We start from the raw sequence: 21,914 nt of genomic DNA, 5'->3' as shown, positions 1-21,914 counted from the left end.
ATGGAAACTGTACAGATTAAAAAGGAGCAGGTGCTTGCTGTCTTGAGGAAAATTAAAGTGGATAAATCCCCGGGACCTGACAGAGTGTTCCCTCAGACCTTGAAGGAGACTAGTGTTGAAATTGCGGGGGCCCTGGCAGAAATGTTTAAAATGTCGCTGTCTACGGGAGAAGTGCCGGAGGATTGGAGAGTGGCTCATGTTGTTCCGTTGTTTAAAAAAGGATCGAAAAGTATTCCAGGAAATTATAGGCCGGTGAGTTTAACGTCAGTAGTAGGTAAGTTATTGGAGGGAGTACTAAGAGACAGAATCTACAAGCATTTGGATAGACAGGGGCTTATTAGGGAGAGTCAACATGGCTTTGTGCGTGGTAGGTCATGTTTGACCAATCTGTTGGAGTTTTTCGAGGAGGTTACCAGGAAAGTGGATGAAGGGAAGGCAGTGGATATTGTCTACATGGACTTCAGTAAGGCCTTTGACAAGGTCCCGCATGGGAGGTTAGTTAGGAAAATTCAGTCGCTAGGTATACATGTAGAGGTGGTAAATTGGATTAGACATTGGCTCGATGGAAGAAGCCAGAGAGTGGTGGTAGAGAATTGCTTCTCTGAGTGGAGGCCTGTGACTAGTGGTGTGCCACAGGGATCAGTGCTGGGTCCATTGTTATTTGTCATCTATATCAATGATCTGGATGATAATGTGGTAAATTGGATCAGCAAGTTTGCTGATGATACAAAGATTGGAGGTGTAGTAGACAGTGAGGAAGGTTTTCAGAGCCTGCAGAGGGACTTGGACCAGCTGGAAAAATGGGCTGAAAAATGGCAGATGGAGTTTAATACTGACAAGTGTGAGGTATTGCACGTTGGAAGGACAAACCAACGTAGAACATACAGGGTTAATGGTAAGGCACTGAGGAGTGCAGTGGAACAGAGGGATCTGGGAATACAGATACAAAATTCCCTAAAAGTGTCGTCACAGGTAGATAGGGTCGTAAAGAGAGCTTTTGGTACATTGGCCTTTATTAATCAAAGTATTGAGTATAAGAGCTGGAATGTTATGATGAGGTTGTATAAGGCATTGGTGAGGCCGAATCTGGAGTATTGTGTTCAGTTTTGGTCACCAAATTACAAGAAGGATATAAATAAGGTTGAAAGAGTGCAGAGAAGGTTTACAAGGATGTTGCCGGGACTTGAGAAACTCAGTTACAGAGAAAGGTTGCATAGGTTAGGACTTTATTCCCTGGAGCGTAGAAGAATGAGGGGAGATTTGATAGAGGTATATAAAATTATGATGGGTATAGATAGAGTGAATGCAAGCAGGCTTTTTCCACTGAGGCAAGGGGAGAAAAAAACCAGAGGACATGGGTTAAAGGTGAGGGGGGAAAAGTTTAAAGGGAACATTAGGGGGGGCTTCTTCACACAGAGAGTGGTGGGAGTATGGAATGAGCTGCCAGACGAGGTGGTAAATGCGGGTTCTTTTTTAACATTTAAGAATAAATTGGACAGATACATGGATGGGAGGTGTATGGAGGGATATGGTCCGTGTGCAGGTCAGTGGGACTAGGCAGAAAATGGTTCGGCACAGCCAAGAAGGGCCAAAAGGCCTGTTTCTGTGCTGTAGTTTCTATGGTTTCTATGGTTTTAACACTCCAATACTCTGCAACCTCTCCTGTCCCCATTGATGATGCAAGGATCATCGCCAGAGGCTCAGCAATCTCCTCCCTTGCCTTCCACAGTGGCCTGGGGTACATTTCATCTGGTCCCAGTGACTTATCCAACTTGATGCTTTCCAAAAGCTTCAGCACATCCCCTTTCCTAATAATCCATATGCTCAAGCTTTTCAGTCATCCCTACAATCATCAAGGTCCTTTTCTGTAGTGAATACTGAAGCAAAGTACTCATTAAGTACCTCTGCTATCTCCTCCAGTTCCATACATATTTTTACATTGTCACACTTAATTGGTCCCATTCTCTCACGTCTTATCCTCTTGCTCTTCACCTACTTGTAGAATGCCTTGGGGTTCTCCTTAATCCTGTCCACTGAGGCTTTCTTATGGCCCCTTTTGACTCTCCTAATTTGTTTCTTAAGCTCCTACCTGCTAGCCTGATAATCTTCTAGATCTCTATTATTACCTAGTTTTAGGAACATGTCATTATTTTCCTTAGATAATCAAGAAACGTAACCGTGCCACTAATTAATTATTTATATCAGTGTTTGAATGGAATGGGTATAAGCCAAGCAACTACCAACGTTTTACATTGAGAAAAATGAGTGCAAAGCATTCAGAGAAATGAAGAGAACAGTCCTCACACAAGGAAAGCTTCTGTTGTGTCAGAAAAGTTAACATGAATAAAGCCACCTCAGTTTGTGGATGGACTGCTTACCAATCCAAACTGAAGTCTCAAGGACATAGCTGTTAACCATAAAATGGTGACTGAAATGGCTGGAGAAAGGGCAAGGTACAGCTCCATTCCCATATTAAACTTGGCTATCAGCAGTGCTGTTGGCCAAAACCAAGGTGGCGGCAAATCGGCAGATAGGAGGGAAATTGAAAATCTGGTTGAGTGGTACCACAACAACAGCCTTTCACTCAGTGTCTGCAAAACCAACGAGCTGATAATCAACGACTGGAAGAAGAAGCTGGAGGTCCATCATCCAGTGCTCATTAGGGGAATGGAGGTAGAGGGTCAGTAACTTGGTGTTAGCATCAAAAGATCTGCCCTGGGACCGGCACAGATGTGTCATCATAAAGAAGGCACACCAATGCCTCTACCTTCTTATAAGTTTGCATAGGAGAGGCACAGAGCAGAGTGTTTGCATCATGGTCTGATGTGGAAACACCAATGCCCAGGAAAAGAAAAGACTACAGATTGGTGGATACTGTCCAATCCATTACAGGCAAACACCTAATTCAATGACCCACAAACTCACTTTCAAGGATTCTTTAAACTCTCATGATCTCAGTATTATTTTTATCTGCAGTTCTTTTTATTTATTTATCAATTTTATTTAGAGCTACACTGCAGAACAGGACCTTCTGGGTCACCAGGCCATGCAACCCAGCAACCCACATATTTAACCCTAGCCTAATCTCAAGACCATTTACAATGTCCAATTAACTTATTAACCGGTATGTCTTTGGACTGTGGGAAGAAACTAGAACACCGAGAGTGCTCGAAGAGTGTTCAGTCTTTCTTACAGAGGACGCCAGAATTGAAGTCCATACTTGGCTAACCACTATGCTACCATGACACCCGTGGTCTTTGTCTTCTTTTGCACGTTGATAGTTTGTCAGTCTTTGTGTATAATTTTTCATAAAATTCAACTGCATTTCTTTTTTCCTGTAAGTGCCTGCAAGGAAATGAATCTCCAGATGGCATATGGTAAAATATATGTAGGTTGATAATAAACTTACTTTCAACTTTGGAGGTAATTGCCAGTGAGCTAAATTGCAAAGCACAAGTGGCTATTCAGTTGGTTCTTGCACTCAGACTGGTAGAGCCCAAGTTCATAAGACCATATGACATAAGAGTGCAATTAGGTCATTCAGCCCATCGAGTCTGCTCTGCCTTTCCATCATGGCTGATTTATTATTCATCTCAACTCCATTCCCCTCTCATTCTTCTAAACTCCAAGTACAGACCCAGGACCGTCAAATGTTCGTCATTCATTAAACCTTTTATTTTCAGAATTATTCTCATGAAATTCACAGAATCATTCTTGTGAAGTCAACCTGTTAAGCATTAAAGGGACAGTTTAGTGAGCAAGCAAAAATGTGTAGAATAGAACAGCATGTCCTGCAATGGAATAAAAACAGAGAAAGAAAGAGAAGAAGGAAAAATTGGAAGAAGCAGAAAGAGGAAGGAAGAAAGAGTGGAAAGAAAGGAAAAGGAGGGAGAGAGAGAAATATGTTTTTTGAGCAGTTTTCACTGGTTCTGGGCATCACCAACACTTTACCCTCTGCGATGGGCACTGGCATAAAGTAGCCAAACACATGCAGCACTGCCCCCACAAATAAATACGAAATCTGACCAACTAATCAGTTACAGAGGGAGATAAATTTTGATCAGAATATTCCGTGATCCTCTTCTCTCTGCTGTGAATTAGCGTAAGGGATTTTGTATCCCATATAAGCAGACATAACAAAGATGTAAAAGAAAATAGCAGAGAAGCAACGCCCTCAACACCTGTGAGCAGAAAAGACATGATTATGCTCAGTGGCCACTTTATTAGGTACACCTGCTCATTAATATAAATATCTAATCAGCCAATCATATGGCAACAACTCAATGCATAAAAGCATACAGACATGGTCAGAGGTTCAATTGTTGTTGTTCAGACCAAACATCAGAATAGAGAAAAAGGTGGCTATGACCATGGAATGATTGTTGGTACCAGACGGGTGGTTTGAGCATGTCAGAAACTGCTGATCTTCAGGATTTAAACACACAACAGTCTCTAGAACTTACAGAGAATGGTATGAAAAACAAAATTAAATCCAGTGAGTGGCGGTTCTGTGGGAGAAAATGCCTTGTTAATGAGAGAAGTCAGAGGGAGAATGGCTAAACCGGTTCAAGCAGACACAGGAAGGTGACAGTAAGTCAAATAACCAAGCATTTCATCAGTGGTTGGCAGAAGAGCATATCTCAACACACATCAGAGTTTGAAGTGGACGGGCTACAGCAGCAGAAGACCACAAACATACACTCAGTGGCCACTTTATCAGCAAAAAGGATGTGTGGAATTCTTCTGGGTCCTCTAGTTTCCTCCCATAGTCCAAAAACACAGCCGCTGGTAAACTAATAGGTCATTATCCCATGATTAAGCTAGGTTTAAATCAGCAGTTGATGGGCATCGTGAATCTAAGGGCTGGAAAGACCTAATCTTCACTGTATTGCTCACTAACAGTACAGCTTTACAGACGTCTTCTCTGACCGCAAGCAACAGAGGTCCCGATAATATTGATTCATTGAAGGAAATCAAGCAGGATCAATAAATAAAAGCTCATCTGATTGTGGCACAGGTGTCAGAGCTGTTCACACTGTTGATTTTATTTTAGTTGAATACAGGAAGACTGAAGTAAGAAAAGATTGAAATCTCAGCTGGTTTACTTAATAAAAGGGATGGAGAGGTGCTGATAAACTGCACCTTTGCCGAAATATCAACGGGGGTGTTTGCACGTACTGACAAAAATAAACCAACTAACAGGGCACTGGAGCAGAGAAATAGAAATGATTTAAAATGATTGGAATACTTCAAAGAGGCCAAGGTTCTCTGCAACCAACCTATAAATTTTAATTGTTGCCCAGAATAACTTGGAGAGCTTGGCACAGTAGCCTTCAATATTAAATCTTTGTCTAACTTTTGTTAACAGAGGAGTAGATTTGAACCGTGTTTTAACTTACAGAGGCTGACAAGGCCACTCTGTGGATATATCAGATAGACTGCAGGCCAACGACTATTTTAACCATGAGTCTAAGTCCAGAAATAACTTTTACTTTTTTCTCAGACTGACACACCGAAGGGAAGCATCAGGGTCAAAACAAACACCAAAGCAACATTAATGTGTTGCATATATTACCTTAAATGTTGTGAAGTACCAAACAAAATAATCACAGACATTTTATAAAGCAAAATTTGATAAGGGCCCCCCAAAAAAGTGAACAAAAATCTCAGCCAAAGAGATTAAAGTTGAAATTTCAAAGTATTTTTTTATATCATGTAACATGTATTCCACCAAATATGACCTTGAAATTTATTTTCATGTGGGCACTTACAGTGGAACAAAGAAATATAATAGAATCATGAAAATCTACATAGAATGACTGGCAAGCAGCTAATGTGCAAAAGAAAAAAAACCATACAAACACATAAAAATGAATAATCATATTTAATAAATTGTAAATAAATAATATTGAGAACAGGAGTTGGAAGTGAGTCGACAGATTGTATTAAGTGATCAGCTCAGTGTTGAGGTGAGTGGAATTATCCTCTCTGGCTCAGGAGCCTGATGGTCGCAGAGTAATAACCGCCCCTGGACCTAGTGGTGTGGGACCTAAGACTGCTGTACCTCTTCCCAATTGTAGCAGTGAGAAGAGAGTATGGCCTGGAACGGGTTTTGTGGGGGGTGGGGGGGGGGGGTCCTTGATAATGGATGCTGCTTTCTTTATTCAGAGTTCTTTGTAAATGTGTTTAATGGTGGGGAGGATATTTCCTGTGACGAACTGGGCTTTATCCATCAGCTTTGTCAGCTTTTCTGTTCTTGCACTAAGCAATAGGTTTAAAGATGCACGTTAAAAGTAAAGAAACAGATAGAGCGTTGGAAAGATTTAGAGAGAGAATAGTCAGCTGACTTATGGTGGAACAATTACATTTGAGGATGATCAATAGGTCCCTTCTATTTTCATTGTGTATTTTTCTTTAACTCTATTTGTTATTCTGATAACATTTATTAAAGTCTTTGGGAAAGTGTTATGTTTTTTAGGAGTACGGATGTGGAAAGGGAAATATTTTTGACTAACTCAATAAAAAGCCTGAATACAGACAAGGTAGAAAGGGAAATGATGTGACTGTCTCAGAGGTATAAACTAATTGGCTCGCTGTCTGAAATATAAAGTAGACTTTTATTTATCAGACCCATTGTCAGAAATTGCGAGTGTTCCAACATTTCCCCTTAACTGACTGCATCATTCTCACCCAAAGGAAACTTTGAGACTGTTACTGTCATACTTGGGGAAAGGTGTTACAGGTCTTAAGCAGAACAATTAGACACCAACTATGAGGAAGCTTATAATGGTTTGCCTGCTCCTTACTGAGCAGGGGTTATTCTTGAGGTCCTGGTCAATATTTATCCTTCCATGAACTTCACTAAAGAAAATAACAGATTATCTGAACTTTATGACTTTGCAAGTTACGGCAGCTTGCTGTATGAAAATTAACTGTTTTGCTTCTTTCATCACTGCAGTAACTGTATTTTAAAACTTCTCCTTTGACTGAAAAACACTAATGGAAATGCAGGACAATGTTCGAAGTTCAAAGTAAATTTATTATCAAAGTATATGTGTCCAATATACAACCCTGGGAGTTATTTGTTTGCTGGAAAACACAGCAAATCCAGGAAGCATAATAGAATCAATGAGATACCACTCCCAATAGGATGGACAAACAACCAATGTGCAAAGACATCAAATACAAAAGAAGAAAAAAATAGTAATAATAAATAAGCAATAAATATTGAGAACAAGAGATGAAGAGTCCTTGGGAGTGAGCCCATAGTTTCATTCATCACAATTCAGTGATGAATTTGCTTCAAGAGCCTGATGGTTGAAGGGTAGTAACTGTTCCTGAACCTGGTGGAGTGGTTCCTGAGGCTTCTGTACCTTCTTCCTGATGGCAGCAGTGAGAAGAGAGCATGTTCTGGGTGGCGAGGGTCCCGAATGATGGATGCTGTTTTCCTGTGACAGTGCTCAGTGGTAGAGAAAGTCTTACCTATGATGGACTGGGCTGTTGGATTTTCTGTTCAAGGCATTGGTGTTTTCATACCAGGCTGTGAAGCAACCAGTCAATATACTCTCCACCACACACCAAAGAAGTTTGTCAAAATTTTAGACGTCATTCCCAATCTTTGCAAACTTCTAAGGAGATTGAGTCACAAAGAATCTTTAAAACATTGATAATGTAGGTGGAGCCATTCATCTCTTTGTTGGTCATTAATGATAAAGTTACTGGCTAGACCCTTAGCGGTGTTGATGTATAAGGGGATCTTAGGGTTCTCTTTCATAGCGGACTGGATGTGTCTGCACATGTTGATAGGGTGATAAAGAAGATGTGTAACATGCTTGCTGACATTAGATGAGGCATTGAATTTGAGAGTCAGGAAGTTGTGTTGCATCTTTATAAAACTTTTGTTAGACCATATCTGGAGTATTACATTCAATTCTTGTTCCTCTAATTTAGGAAGGATGTGGAGGCTTGAAGAGGGTGCAGAAGAGTTTTTCCAAGTTGCTTCCTGGATTAGAGGGCATTTGATTTAAGACAAACTTATCTCTAGAGTGGCTGAGGGGAGACCTGATAGAAGTGTACAAAATTAAGAGAAGCACAAATACAATAGACAGTCTGCATTGATGGCCCAGGGTTAAAATATTTAATACTGATGGGAGTGCTTTTAAACTGAGAGGGGTAAGTTCAAAGGTGATGTGCAGGACAAGTATTTTCCACAGAGAGTAGTGAGTGCTAGGAATGCATTGCCAAGGATGGTACTGGATGCAAACACAATAGAAGCATTAAAAAAGCTCTCAGATTGGAAGTGAATCTGCAGAGAATAGAGGAATAGTGTATTGGCAGAATGGATCAATTTAGTTAGGTGTGTATGATTTGGCGCAATCCCATGAACCAGGGCCTGTCCTGTGCTGTCTTCTGTGTTCTGTGTTCTATGTGCTATGTTCTGTGTTCAATGTCCCTTGTTCTATGTTCTATATACTGCTATATTGCTATAGAGAATGGGGTTTATTAACTGCAGCTTCTGTTTTGTAATAGCCTTGAAGTAAGTCAAAAGGAAAAAGAAATATCAGAAATCTTGTTCTAATGAACTTCAAGTTAATTCCAATTCCCAGTTCCTGGTCCGAAGCCCTACAAATCACAAATCTTTGCCCACTCAGCTCAATTTTAAATGTCCTTTATTGAGGTTTGGACTGGCTGACAGGCTGTGTGCCATAATCAGGTTCTAAAGTCCTGCTGAGCGTGGATCTTGGCTGGTGAAGCCATAGTTCAGGTAGATGGAGTTCTTGCGCTTTGCAGCTGAGTCCACAAGCTAGCTGGAGCTGGAGGAATTGTGCTTCTCATCAATCAACCAAGTAACCATGAAGGGAAATGACTGTGTCAGGTGAAACTGCAGGGTCTTCAAACTGATCTTTAAAACCTCTTCAATATAACTGGGAAAAGATACAATTTGAATAGATACCCTGTAAGACAATGAGAGATTATGGATTGATGGATTCCCTTTTGTTAAACATTTGTACAATGGAACATTCAGTGAAAATCATTGTTTACATCGAAGATCAACATAGTCCGAGGATTGTGCTTGGGGCAGCTTCTGGCACCAAAACAGCGTACTCACAACTCACTAACCCTAACTGCATGTCTTTGGAAAGTGATAGGAAACTGAGACACCTGAAAGAAACTCAGCCAGTCATAGGGAGAACATATAAAGTCCTTACAGATGGCAGTGGGAGTTGAACCCCGAACAGTGGATGCTGGTGATATAAAGCAATTGAATTAACTGCTACGCTACCATGGTACCCAATTTGAAATTGTCTTTATGATCAGTTGCCCAAAAGGGGGCTGGCACAAAGGGAATTGTGCTTTCACCGGATGAAAACACTCTGTACTGAGGCACGAAGCCTGACAGCCAGTCCAAACCTCAATAAAAGACATTTAAAAATGAGCTGATTGAGCAAAGATTGATCGTGTTTATGCTAGAAGGCTGTGAGGTAGTAGATTTCTGAAACACACCATGAAATCCTGATAACCTAGTTTCTGCCAAGCTCTCCTTAAATTCTCTCAACTTTAGCAATCTCAGTTAGCATTTATTTTGAGAGATTTAGAATACAAAAGCAAAGATGTACTGCTGAGGCTTTATAAGGCATTGCTCAGACCACATTTGGAATACTGCGAGCAATTTTGAGTCCCATTTCTGAGAAAAGAGATGCTGGCTCGTGAGACAGTCAGGAGGATGTTCACAAGAATGATCCTGGAGTGAAAGCTGTTTCCTAAGGAGTGTTCGATAACTATGGGACGGTACTTGATAAAGTTCAAATTTTGAAGTTGAAAAGCTCAAAGTAAATTTATTATTAAAGTACATATATGTCACCATGTACAACCCTGAAATTTCTCTTCTTCACAGACAACCACGGAACAAAGAAACATAGAAACCGTTCAAAGAAAGAAGGAAAGTCCAGGATAAAAATGGAAGATCTTATTAAAACCTATCGGATCTTGAAAAGTCTGGATAGAGTAGATACAGAGAGGATACTGTACCTTCATGAGTCAGAGTATCTAGGATCTGAGGATACAGAATCCATTTAAAGGGCATGCCTTTAAAACTGAAATGGGCAGGATATTTTTCAATCAGATGGTAGTGAAGCTGTGGAATTTGTTGACACAGAGGATCGTACAGCCCAAATTATTGAGTGTACTTTGATAGGTTCTTGACTGGTAATGGCTATGAGAAAAAGGGGGGAGAATGGGATTGCAGAAATAAAAATCGTTCATGATTGAAAGGTGGAGCGAACTCGATGAACCAAATGGCCTAATTCAGCTCCTATGTCTTATGGAATCTGATTAACTGCATCTAAAAACCACTGAAGGTTCAAGACGTCTTTTTATTGATTCTTTTCTTATGGTGATGCACCAGAGAATGGCATGGCAATTGATCTGTACAAGACCACGAGAAACTGCAGAGAGTTGTGGACACAGCTCAGTACATCATGACAACTAGTTTGACCTCCATTGGCTCTCTCTACACTTCTTGCTGAATCAATAAAACGTAATCAAATACTCCACCTTTCTCGGACATTCTCCCTCCTCCTCACCTCCCTGAACTGGGCAGAAGATACAAAAGCCAGACTGCCCATGCCACTAGGCTCAAGGAAAGCCTCCATCCTACTGTTGTAAGGCCTTTTACAATGTTACAGTAAGATGGACACTTGACCTCACAATCGACATTATCACCCTGTAGTTTACTGTCTGCTTGCTCTGCACTTTCTCTGTGACTGTAACACTGTACTCTGCATTCTGCTGTTGTTTCCCTTGTAATTCCTCAGTGTATTGAAATGATCTGTCTGGATGGCACGTAAAATAAATTTTACCATCTTGTCTTGGAACACGCAGCATTGAAAAAACAATTGACCAATTCATTTTATTTTACCAATACAGTACAGAGTAGACTCTTCTGAGCCATGTCACCTCAGCAACCCTTGACAAACACAACTTAACCCTAACCTAATTATGGGACAATTTACAATGAACAATTAACTTATCCAGTACATCTTTGGACTGTGGGAGGAAACTGGAGCACCCGGGGAAAACGCATGTATTCCACAGGGAGGATGTACAGAGACTCCTTACAGAGGGTGCTGGGATTGAACTCTGAACCCCGGAGTATCCCAATCTGTAATATTACTGCGCTAACCGCTATACTGCTAAAGTGCCCTTCAATTTGCCTTAATATTTATACATGCCTGTGAAGAGACACCCTCTGGCACCTCACCGTTGAGGCTGACTTGCTTCTATTTGAGTATTTGAATGGCTGAAGATGCTCGTACATGAGCTGCAGTCTCAGCTGAAGATGGTGATTGACAATATAGCTGGAGGTGTGCTTTGAACTCTTGTGAGTAACTTCTGCTGTTTCCACAACCTCTTGTTGGAGGATCTCCAGATGCTCAGCACCTTCCTGAAAGCCTCTCCTTCAGACTGAGCAGTTTTGTGTTCGTGTTGATTCTGCTCTTTATTAAGAACACCCTTGAAGTGCTTTTTCTGTCCTCTGGAAATTGCATACGGTGTGGAATTTAGAATGCAGGACGCGACATAATTTAGTTCTGTTCCACATTATTTCTTTTTCTTGAGCCCTTTGTAATTTATCGATTTTTATGTCTTTGCGCTGTTCTGCTGCAAAACTAAACAAATTTTATCTCATACATCAGTGATAATAAATCTGGCTCTGGCATTTCTGGAGCCTGAAATCAGGCATAAAGATGCTAGGCCCCTCCCAGGAAAAGGTGGTTACTTGCTATCGGTACTCCATGTTGTCTTGAGAGAGAGAAGGTGACAATGATTTTGGAGTATTTTTCAGAGGCGATGCTGATCAGACTTCTTGATTTTACAAGTTTTGCTTCAGATTTTTCTTGCCTCCCTTCAGGAAGGTAAGGATCAGTGTTGCATTGTAAACAGGGCAAAAAGCTGGGAGTAAATCGTGGAGAGTAGTGATGGTGGGGAAGGGGTGGGGGTGGGGGAAGGCAGTCCATGTATGAATACCCTTCCGAAGAAGAATTAGCCACCAAAGCAAATTAAATTAATATAACCAAGCCCTTCCTGACCCCAATATCTGTTGCTGTCTTTGTATGCCTCAAGCAAGCTCCGATCACCGATACAAACAGAAAATGTGGGCAAGCCAGTCAAATTCTGGCTCTTCTGCCACCTATGCTATAAATACATGCAGAAGTAGGGAGCTGAAACTGACAGCTATTAAAATCTTTGATCTTCCTTGAACTATTTAATGAGCCAAATTAATTAATGACGCAGTGTAGCAAAGCGTTTCTCATGGTTGACATCAGGTTGTATTGGTTTAAGATTTGCTTGTGATGATTAGCGTACAATGCAGATTTCTATTCTCAATATATGTTTTCTTCATCTTTTTAGCAATAAGAAAAGAGGTTTCACATTGCTTTTAAATCAGTTGCATGACACAATCAATACGGTTCAACATCGGTTACTTACAGAAATAGGAATGGAAAAATATAGACAGCTTTGTTGCAATGTCGGAGAGATGCGCTGAAGAATGAATGTGTAAATGAAAGAACTCACAATAGTGCATCGACCTAAGCTTTTGAATTTCAAATATAATGTTGGGCTCCTAAACTAAACCAAAAGTTTCTCTTTGCTTTTAGTGAGGAAGTGAGATTTGCCATTAGAAAGAACGCAATGCCATTCGACAGCACTCATCTTTCACCCTTGGGAACTGAGTTCAAATCCAGTTCATCAATATAGTATAAGATGCTCCTTTATTTCCTGACTATACATGCCGAAGGTAAGGTGAGTTTGGACAATTTCAATCCAGTTTGTACAGGACATACCCTCAAGACATCACTGCCCTAAATTCAACACCAAATGATAGTAAATTGACGTTCCATTTTGGGCAGGCAAAATGATGTTTCTGTGATAAATGTGCAAAATATCATATAGTTCTGGTATGGGCAGTTCTTAAAGCTACAGAGGGAAAATGAAGAGAATGAGCCCATTCAATCCATCATTAGAATGCCAGCTCTTTGCTAAAGACTCCCCAAATCACTGAATAATCCCACACTCACAAATTATTTCATTAGAGGTGCAATGGTCTCTGCCTCATTTTGAAACTGCCTCGCGTAGTTAGCATGGTGACCATGCACTTCTCATCCCTAAATTCCCACCAGAGGATAATGGGAAGCCACCTTGTTGAGCCATGCATCCTTTGGTTGAATTCAATCCCACAGAGCTGATTTACGATTTAACCATGATTTAGTCAAAAAGGCAAGAATACTATCAATCCCTAAGAAGAATAATGTCAGTTGACTTAATGACTATTGCCCGGAGGCGCTCACATCGACAGTGATGAAATACTTTGAGAGGTTGGTCATTACTAGACTGAACTCCTCTCTCAACAAGGACCTGGACCCATTGCAATTTGCCTGTCGCCACGATCAGTCAATGGCAGATGCAATCTCAATGGCTCTCCATGCGGCTTTAGACCACCTGAACAACACAAACACGTACGTCAGGATGCTGTCCATCGACTATAGCTCAGCATTTAATATCATCATTCCCACAATCCTGATTGAGAAGTTACAGAATCTGGGCAACTGGATCCTTGACTTCCTAACTGGAAGACTACAGTCTGTGCGGATTGGTGATAACATCTTCTCCTCTCTGACAATCAACACTGGTGCCCCTCAGGGGTGTGTGCTTAGCCCAATGCTCTACTCTCTCTATACCCATGACTGTGTGGCTAGGCATAGCTCAAATGCAATTTATAAATTTGCTAATGATACAACCGTTGTTGATAGAAACTCTGGTAGTGACAAGAGGGCGTACAGGAATGAGGAATGCCAACTAGTGGAGAGGTGCCATAGCAACAACCTGGCACTCAATGTCAGTAAGACGAAAGAGCTGATTGTGGACTTCAGGAAGACTAAGATGAAGGAACACACACCAATCATCATAGAGGGATCAGAAGTGGAGAGAGTGAGCAGTTTCAAGTTCCTGGGTGTCAAGATCTCTGAGGACCTAACCTGGTCCCGATATATCGATGTAGTTATAAAGAAGACAAGACAGCGGCTATACTTCATTAGGAATTTGGAGAGGTTTGGTGTGTCAACAAATACACTCAAAAACTTCTATAGATGTACCGTGGAGAGCATTCTGACAGGCTGCATCACTGTCTGGTATGGTGGGGGTGGGGTGGTGGTCTACTGCACAGGACTGAAAGAAGACGCAGAAGGTTGTAAATTTAGTGGGCTCCACCTTGAGCACTAGCCTAGAAAGTACCCAGGATATCTTCAAGAAGCGGTGACTCAGAAAGGAAGTGTCTTTTATTAAGGACCTCCAGCACCCAGGACATGCCCTTTACTCACTGTTACCATCAGGCAGGAGGTACAGAAGCCTGAAGGCACACACTCAACGATTCAGTAACAGCTTCTTTCCCTTTGCCATCCGATTCCTAAATGGACATTTAATCCTTGAGCACTACCTCACTTTTTTAATATATTGTGATGTTCTGGGTGGGAGCATGGTCTACAGCCCGCCCCTGCATTTCTAATGACCAGTACTGTTTATTGTTCTTGTGTTAAAATGCTTTTGTGGGATTATGGTGGGAAGTTCCAGTTTGTTTACTGTTACACTTTAGCTTGGGTTATACAGTTATTCGCTTGTGTGTTTGTGGGTCACCCTGATTGTAACCGGGGTGTGTGATGGTCACCTTCCCTGTCTGTGTGAGACTGATTGGGTTCACTCTCTGGGTCAGGGTGCCTGGTCTGTTTGTGTCTATCGCAATAAAATGGTTGTTGAGTTATAGAGCTTCCTCATCTGTCATTATGGACAAAGTGCTCGCCATAATATATTATTTCTGGGTTTTTTTGCACGATTTTTAACCTATTCAATATATGCACATGGTAATTGATTACTTATTTGTTTATTATTATTATTTTTTCTGCTTCTTCTTCTTCTTCTACATCATGTATTGTAATGAACTGCTGCTAAGTTAACAAATTTCATGACACATAATAAACCTGATTCTGATTCCGATTCTGAAAGGATGGTAACAGGTTTCCTAGTTAAGATTGAATCTGTCTTGAAGGCTTGAAGGGGAACTTGCAGATGATGGCATCTATTTTCCAATCTCTCCAGAAAGAAAATTCATTTGTCTGAGGGTGAGATTTATATTAGCCTAGGTTTAGTGACGCTAAATCTGGCTTAGATTTTTTGCCATGCTGTCCAAATACATTTACACTGGTAACAGGCAGGTCTAAGTCTATCTTGTTTGGTCAAACTCTTCCCTTTATTGTCACAAACAAGAGAAAATCTGCAGATGTTGGAAATTCAAACAACACACACAAAATGCTGAAGGGACTCTACAGTCCAGGCAGCTTCTATGGTGAAGAATACCGTCGACGTTTTGCGCTGAAACCCTTCGGCAGGACCAGAGAAAAATGCTGAGGAGTAGATTTAAAATATGGGGGAAGGGGAGAGAGAAGCACCAGGTGATGGGGTGAAACCTGAATCGGGAGGGATGAAGTAAAGAGCTGGGAAGCTGATTGGTGAAAGTGACAGAAGGCCACGGAAGAAAGAAACGGGGGGAGGTGCACTAGAGGGAGGTGATGAGTGGGCAAGGAAATAAGGTAAGATAGGAAAAGGGATGGGAAATGGAGAAGGAGGGGAGGTTGGGGGCATTACTGGAAGTCTGAGAAATCGATGTTCATGCCATCAGGTTGGAGGCTACCCAAACGGAATATAAGGTGTTGTTTCTCCAACCTAAGTCTGGCCTCATCATGACAGTGGAGGAGGCCATGGATAGAAATATCAGAATGTGAATGAGAAGTGGAATTAAAATGGGTGGCCACTAAGAGATCCTGCTTTTTCTGGTGGACGGAGCGTAGATGCTCGGCGAAGTGGTCTCCCAATCTACGTTGTGTCTCACTAATATACAGGACACCACACCGAGAGCACTGAACACAGTATATGACTCCAACAGACTCACAGGTGAAGTGTTGGAAGGACTGCTTGGGGCCCTGAATGGTAGTGAGGGAGGAGGTGTAGGGGCAGGTGTAGCACTTGTTCTGCTTGCAAGGATAAATACCTGGAGGGAGAACAGTGGGGAGGGGTGAATGGACAAGGGATTCACATAGGGAGTGATCCCTGTGGAAAGCCGAAAGTGCGGGAGGGAAAGGTTGTGCTTGGCGGTGGGATCCCGTTGGAAATGGCGGAAGTTTTGGAGAATTATGTATTGGATGCAGAGGCTGGTGAGGTTCCCTTTAGTGTTCCTGCTTCCCACATGGACAATGAGGAAAAATTTTACTCATTTGGTTTGTGAACTGCAAGTATTGACTTCAGAAGTAGAATTGGAAACTGACAGCATTCATGATGTCTTGAAGCAACTTGCTGTTGTAAGCCAAAACGTGCTGGCAAATTTCAGTGTGTTTTATTGATTTTGCAGATGACATTTAAAATATAGCTTACAAAAGCACCTACCAGCATGGACAAGACAGTTTGTAGTGTTCTGACATCGACAGGCTGGTAGCCTGAACAATGTCCATGTCTCTGAACAGGCAACAAAGGACTTGCAGGAAAAGAACCCCCAGCTGCCGCTTACCACTATGAGAAGATGACATTCAGCTCTCCACTAGGCAGTTGGCAAAGGTTCAGTGAACCCTTCATCAGAAGTTGTCTTTCCAAGGTTGGCAGCACTCTCCTCATTATCATAGTAGTATAGGTATGGTACTGCACAAAGCTCTGAGGCACATACTGTATATATAGCTCTGGTGCCTAAGACTTTTGCACAGAACTGTAGTGATTTTATGTATTGCATTGTACTGCTGCTGCAAACAAAACAAATTCATGACATACAGTAAGTGAGTGATGATAAACCTGATTCTGATATGAGCCTCTATTGTGGACTGAGATTTGGAAGGGGGCAGGGAGAGGGGAATCATGGTTGGGAAAAATGGAAAAGGGAGGGGAAGTAGTGAGAAGCACCAGAGATACATTCTGTAATGATCAATAAACCAATTGTTTGGAATCAAATGACCTTGGCTGGTGTCTCAGGTCTGGGTGTGTCTGCCCCCCCTTATCTGCCTCTTGTCTCCGACACCCCACCCTTGCCATTCCCCGCGTGCTTTGCTCCTACCAGATTTATAAACTCGCTCTCCACTCCACGTTGACAAATACAGTATTGTGATATACATACAGTATGTGTTCAGGTATATATAAATCTGTGTGTGTGTGTGTGTGTGTGTGTGTGTGTGTGTGTGTATGTGTGGGTTTCTAAGACTTTTGCATAGTACTGTACATGCTGCACAAAATATTTAATGACATTTTGGGAAGGAATTTTCTTATAAATGATGACAAGAAAGTCTAGACGCTGTAATCTGTAACAAAAGAAGACAACGCTGGGACAACTCAAAGTTCAGGTCAAACAGCATCTGTGGGGCAAAAGGTCAATGTCAATGTTTCGGGTCAGGACTGAGAGGAAAGGCTGCAGGAGGAGGGAGGGAGTGAGAGTGAAAGAATCTGTCCCTCAAGTGATAGAGGGAATGGGGGAAATGCCACACCTGATGAGGAGAAGGGGACTCGGCAAGCATTATTTGGTGGGCCTGATGCTGAACTAGTTTCCAGTTGTTGGATAGTGGATTCCAGAGATTGACTGTACCATTGAGAATCACATTCATCTGGGTACTGCTGAGGTGCCAGAGGAGGAGACATGTTAGAGCTCCTGGCATTCTTGGATGCATTTGAGATAGTCCATTTGAGATAGTGTGACAGGTGCCCCTGCTTCATGTTACCCATGTAAAACAGCTAAAAGACAAATATTATTCTCGTAGACAGTTGCACTAATTTCTCTAATCTGCCACCTATTTGGCAAGGCGTATTGATAAAATACCAGACTAGGGTTTGTACTACACTCAATGGACATCAAGAGTCTCAAGAGAACAATTCCAAGCACATTCCATTTTGTCACTCTTATAAAGAGGCAAAATAAAGACATTTTTTTAAAACAATGTTTACCACCTCTTTCAAGGCATCGTGAAGTATTTACATCAAATGGCACTCTTGGAACACATAGGAAAAATAACAACTTCCTTTCCTCCCACCCACAGGTACCTTCAGAGGCACAAGAGATTCTGCAGATGCCAGAAATCTCGAGCAATGCACACAAAATGTTGGCGGAGCTCAGCAGACCAGGCAGCATCTAGGAAGGGGAATAACGCTTCAGGCCGAGACCCTTCATCAGAATTGTTCAATACATTGACTGTTTACTTTCTTCCACAAGTGCCTTCAGCTTTCTTCCACAACTCAACAACATGCTGGTCGGTAGGGTAACTGGTTATTATCCCTGGTGTTGAGATGTAAGGTGTGTCCAGGGAGGGGAAGCACCTCAGGTGAAGGGTCTTGTTGTGTCCATTTTGGATCAGCTCACTCATCTGTGGTCCCTACCGGACACTCGGCTCACACCTGTGGCTTCAAGTAGCTGTTTGCATACGACAGCAGTGAAAGGTCAGCACATTACTTCGACAGGTGAGGGTAGCTGGCAAACCTCGTACCACAGTGAGATCGGGACGTACCTGTCCTAGCCTGCGAAGTCAGCTCCTGCCGACTGAGATGCACAGTGAGATCCACCGATCAGAAAGGTGGTACTGCAGTGCTCCACGGAGAGCCAAAGGCATGTCAAGGCACAGAAGTGTATGCTCATCCACTGCAACCAAGGAAGACCCTAGTTTGTGAACCCTGTTCGAATCACTGGGCCCAGAACTCCAAGGTAAAGAGACTGGAACTGCCCCCGTGCAAAATATTTTCCACTTAAAAACTCTCCCACATGGGTTTTGTTGGATACGACAACCACCACCACTCCTGGCAGGAGAATGAGGCAGCACAGTGCTGTAGGGGGTGACACGGTAATGTAGTGGTTTGCTTAACGCTGTTGCCACATCAGCAGCATGGGTTCAATTCCTCCACTGTCTGTAAGGTATGTTCTCCTCCTGACCATGTGGTTTTACACTGTGTGACCCAGTTCCCTCCCACATTCCAGCGGTGTGGAGTTGGGGTTAGTGAGCTGAGATCATGCTATGTTGATGCTGGAAGCATGGTGACACAATCCCCGCCAGTTGAATTTGACACAAACACTGCAATTCACTGTGAGTTTCAATGTACATCTGACTAATAAAGCTGATCATTCTCTTTATCTTTAGGACGGTATCGATTGACTTGTGAGAAAGGTTAGATTATAGGAAAACAAATGGGGGAAAGGAAGTGATGAGATTGCTCTGAGAATTGGCGTAGACTTCATATGCTAAAGGCCTCTTTCAAGCTCATCTAAAAAAGTATTAGCAAGTAAAAGATCATTTTATTACCCAGACTGAAGCAGCTTATCAGTCCCATCCTAACTACTCTGCATCAGCTTCTTGTATCTTTTAGAATAGATTTTAAAGTTCTCTTGCTTGTTTTCAAAGCTCTCAATGGTCACAGAATTGTTTTCATTTATAATCCTGTATGAGTTCTCAGGTCATCGTCTGCCAGACTTAGATTTAAACAATCTTCCTTAAAAGATAATTAGCAAGTTAGTTTTTTTTAAACTATCCTTCTAAACTGTGGGACTCAGTACCGAAAATTATGAGGAATGCAGACTCAATTGACACTTTAAAGCACCCACTCAAAGCTTATCTATTTACCTATTCTCTTAACTAACATATTTTGTAGCCTGGGAAAATACACTCAGGACAACAAATACTTTATCGAGTCTTTAATCCCTTTGTCTGTTTTAGATGTTTTAATGCAGAAAGAGGGTATCAAAATAAGAACAGCAAAGTGTTTGAAAAAGAACTGTTCTTGTTGTTACATTTTCAGTTTAAATTTGGCCCACACACTTGTATAGTAACTAGCTATGTATGCAGTATGAAAATTAAAAAAAACAGAATATACAAAACCACTATGGCACTGGCAATTTTTGGCACACATATGCTTAACTTCCAGACATGTATAGGCTAGATCCTGAAATGAACTCTCCTCACTCACGCTACTAGGGAGATAAGAAACTTGCACAACCAAGCTATCCAGCGCTGAGACCATTCCTCACTGTATAGCCAGCACCCTTGGGAGAAGCACCTCCTTGGCATCCCATGTTCAGGCTTTTTAGAATACTGTTTCTACTCCCTACTTGCACAATGATGTCACCATTTTCTCTTAAAGGCATAGGCATCTAACTTATCATTACCAGGGTGAAATCATAAGTGCACTTTTAACAATAAAAATTAATATTCATTGGTCACCTAGTTACACATAATTTTGTCTTTAATTTTCAAGATTGTACTTTATCCCATTGTAAAGCACTACATTGTTTGTATGGAAAGTGCTCTTTAGAAAAACTATTATTATTACTATTATTATTATTATTATTATCAACATCATTATTATTATAAATAGGTGCACAACAAATTCCCATATAGCATGAGATGCTACCAATCAAATAATGTTTAGTAGTATTGACTAAAGGATAAGTATTGAACATGGCACTGCGGAGAACTGTTTTACTCTGTTCAAAAATAGTTCCATCTGATGGTGGCATACACCAGAAAGATCAATCTGGAATCTCGAACCATCAGAAACCTAGAATTCAAGTCCCTAGTGATAGCACTAAATGTAACACATAGTAATATCAACATGTTATAATTTCCCTATAAAATTCTTTCCATTAACTTCAACAGTTAATTTCACCTCCCAGTGTGTTATGCACTTACATAGATACTTCTTGCAAACTACCTTCTCCATCATTTTACTAGCCTGAATTGTGACCCCTTTGAATTTCCTCTACTCGAGGGAGGACACACCTGGATTCACCAGTCTGTCTTCATAGCTGAACTGCTCCATTCCAGGAAATAGCCTAGTGAATCTCCTTTGCACCTTCCTATGATCCTGTTTAATTTCCGACAATGAAACAGCCACTGAGACGACCGAATGCAAGCGGTCAAAGAAAATGCCCAAAAAGCTCTACTGTCAGTTGTGGATATCAGAGCTCAACACACTTCCTCATGTATTCAAATGCCTAACTGCCAAGCTTCAATTAGTACAGTAGACTTCTATCTATAGCATTCTCCACAATTCACCTACTTGTATCACTTAATCATTACTCATCGTCTGATAGATTGATGCCTTTGGAAACAACCACTCTCACACTGTCCTTCAGTTCTGTGATGAGAATACAATGCCAGAGTTTGTATTTATCTACCACTTATACTTTCAACAGGGTAGAAGTTTAGTAGAGTGTTCGGTGACATGCAGAAACTCGTTAACCTCAGAAGATGATGCTGGCACACTTTCCTTCTGATAGCATCCATGTCATGGATCTGGGTAATTTCAGCAATGTCATAAGCCACTGATCCAGTATCTTCTTTCACTTCTTCTGCTGGCTTCTTTCTCCTTTCTTGTCAAAGTTAAAAGTACATTTATTATCAAAGTATCTATACTATATAGAACCTTGAGATTTGTGACCTTACAGGCAGCCACAAAACGAAGAAACAAACTCTTGTAGTGTTAATGACTAATTGGCACTAAGTGACTGGGTATCCTTTCCAAGAATGAGGAGACTCCACTATACTTGCCTGAACTGTGCCAGTACAAATTGTAGATTATGAGGGTAGATGATTTCAGACAGGTCAGGTTCAAATTTTATTCTCAACTAGATCCCCATTTGAGATGCCGTATTTAATATCTCCAGTATAGTTGAGGATTCTCTCTCTACCTTCTCTTGCCTCACCTCCCAAATCAAAGTGCTTCTTTCTATGTATATGCTTTATAAATAATAAAAATATTTACAAGAATAAACTGTGTTATGTTTGTCCTTAACATGGGTTTACATTACAACAGTTCATTACTGAACTGCTGCTCAATCCGGTGTGCGTGCAACC

General features: G+C 41.4%; 1 long non-coding RNA gene across 2 annotated transcripts in view; it reads right to left on the bottom strand.

The window, feature by feature from the left end:
• LOC134351277 (uncharacterized) overlaps nucleotides 1-21,352 on the bottom strand; it is a 250,402-nt gene extending 229,050 nt beyond the window's left edge. The window contains exon 1 of one of the 2 annotated variants that reach the window (XR_010019111.1): nucleotides 20,748-21,352. This is a non-coding gene — a long non-coding RNA (uncharacterized LOC134351277). The remainder of the gene's footprint in view (nucleotides 1-20,747) is intronic. The other variant, XR_010019112.1, reaches the window with a different exon arrangement.
• Between the last annotated feature and the right edge of the window lie 562 nt (nucleotides 21,353-21,914).

Source organism: Mobula hypostoma, chromosome 9 (assembly GCF_963921235.1).
Source record: "Mobula hypostoma chromosome 9, sMobHyp1.1, whole genome shotgun sequence".
NCBI lineage: Eukaryota > Metazoa > Chordata > Chondrichthyes > Myliobatiformes > Myliobatidae > Mobula > Mobula hypostoma.
The sequence above is the reverse complement of the archived record's forward strand: the minus strand, read 5'-3'. Positions and strand labels throughout refer to the sequence as shown.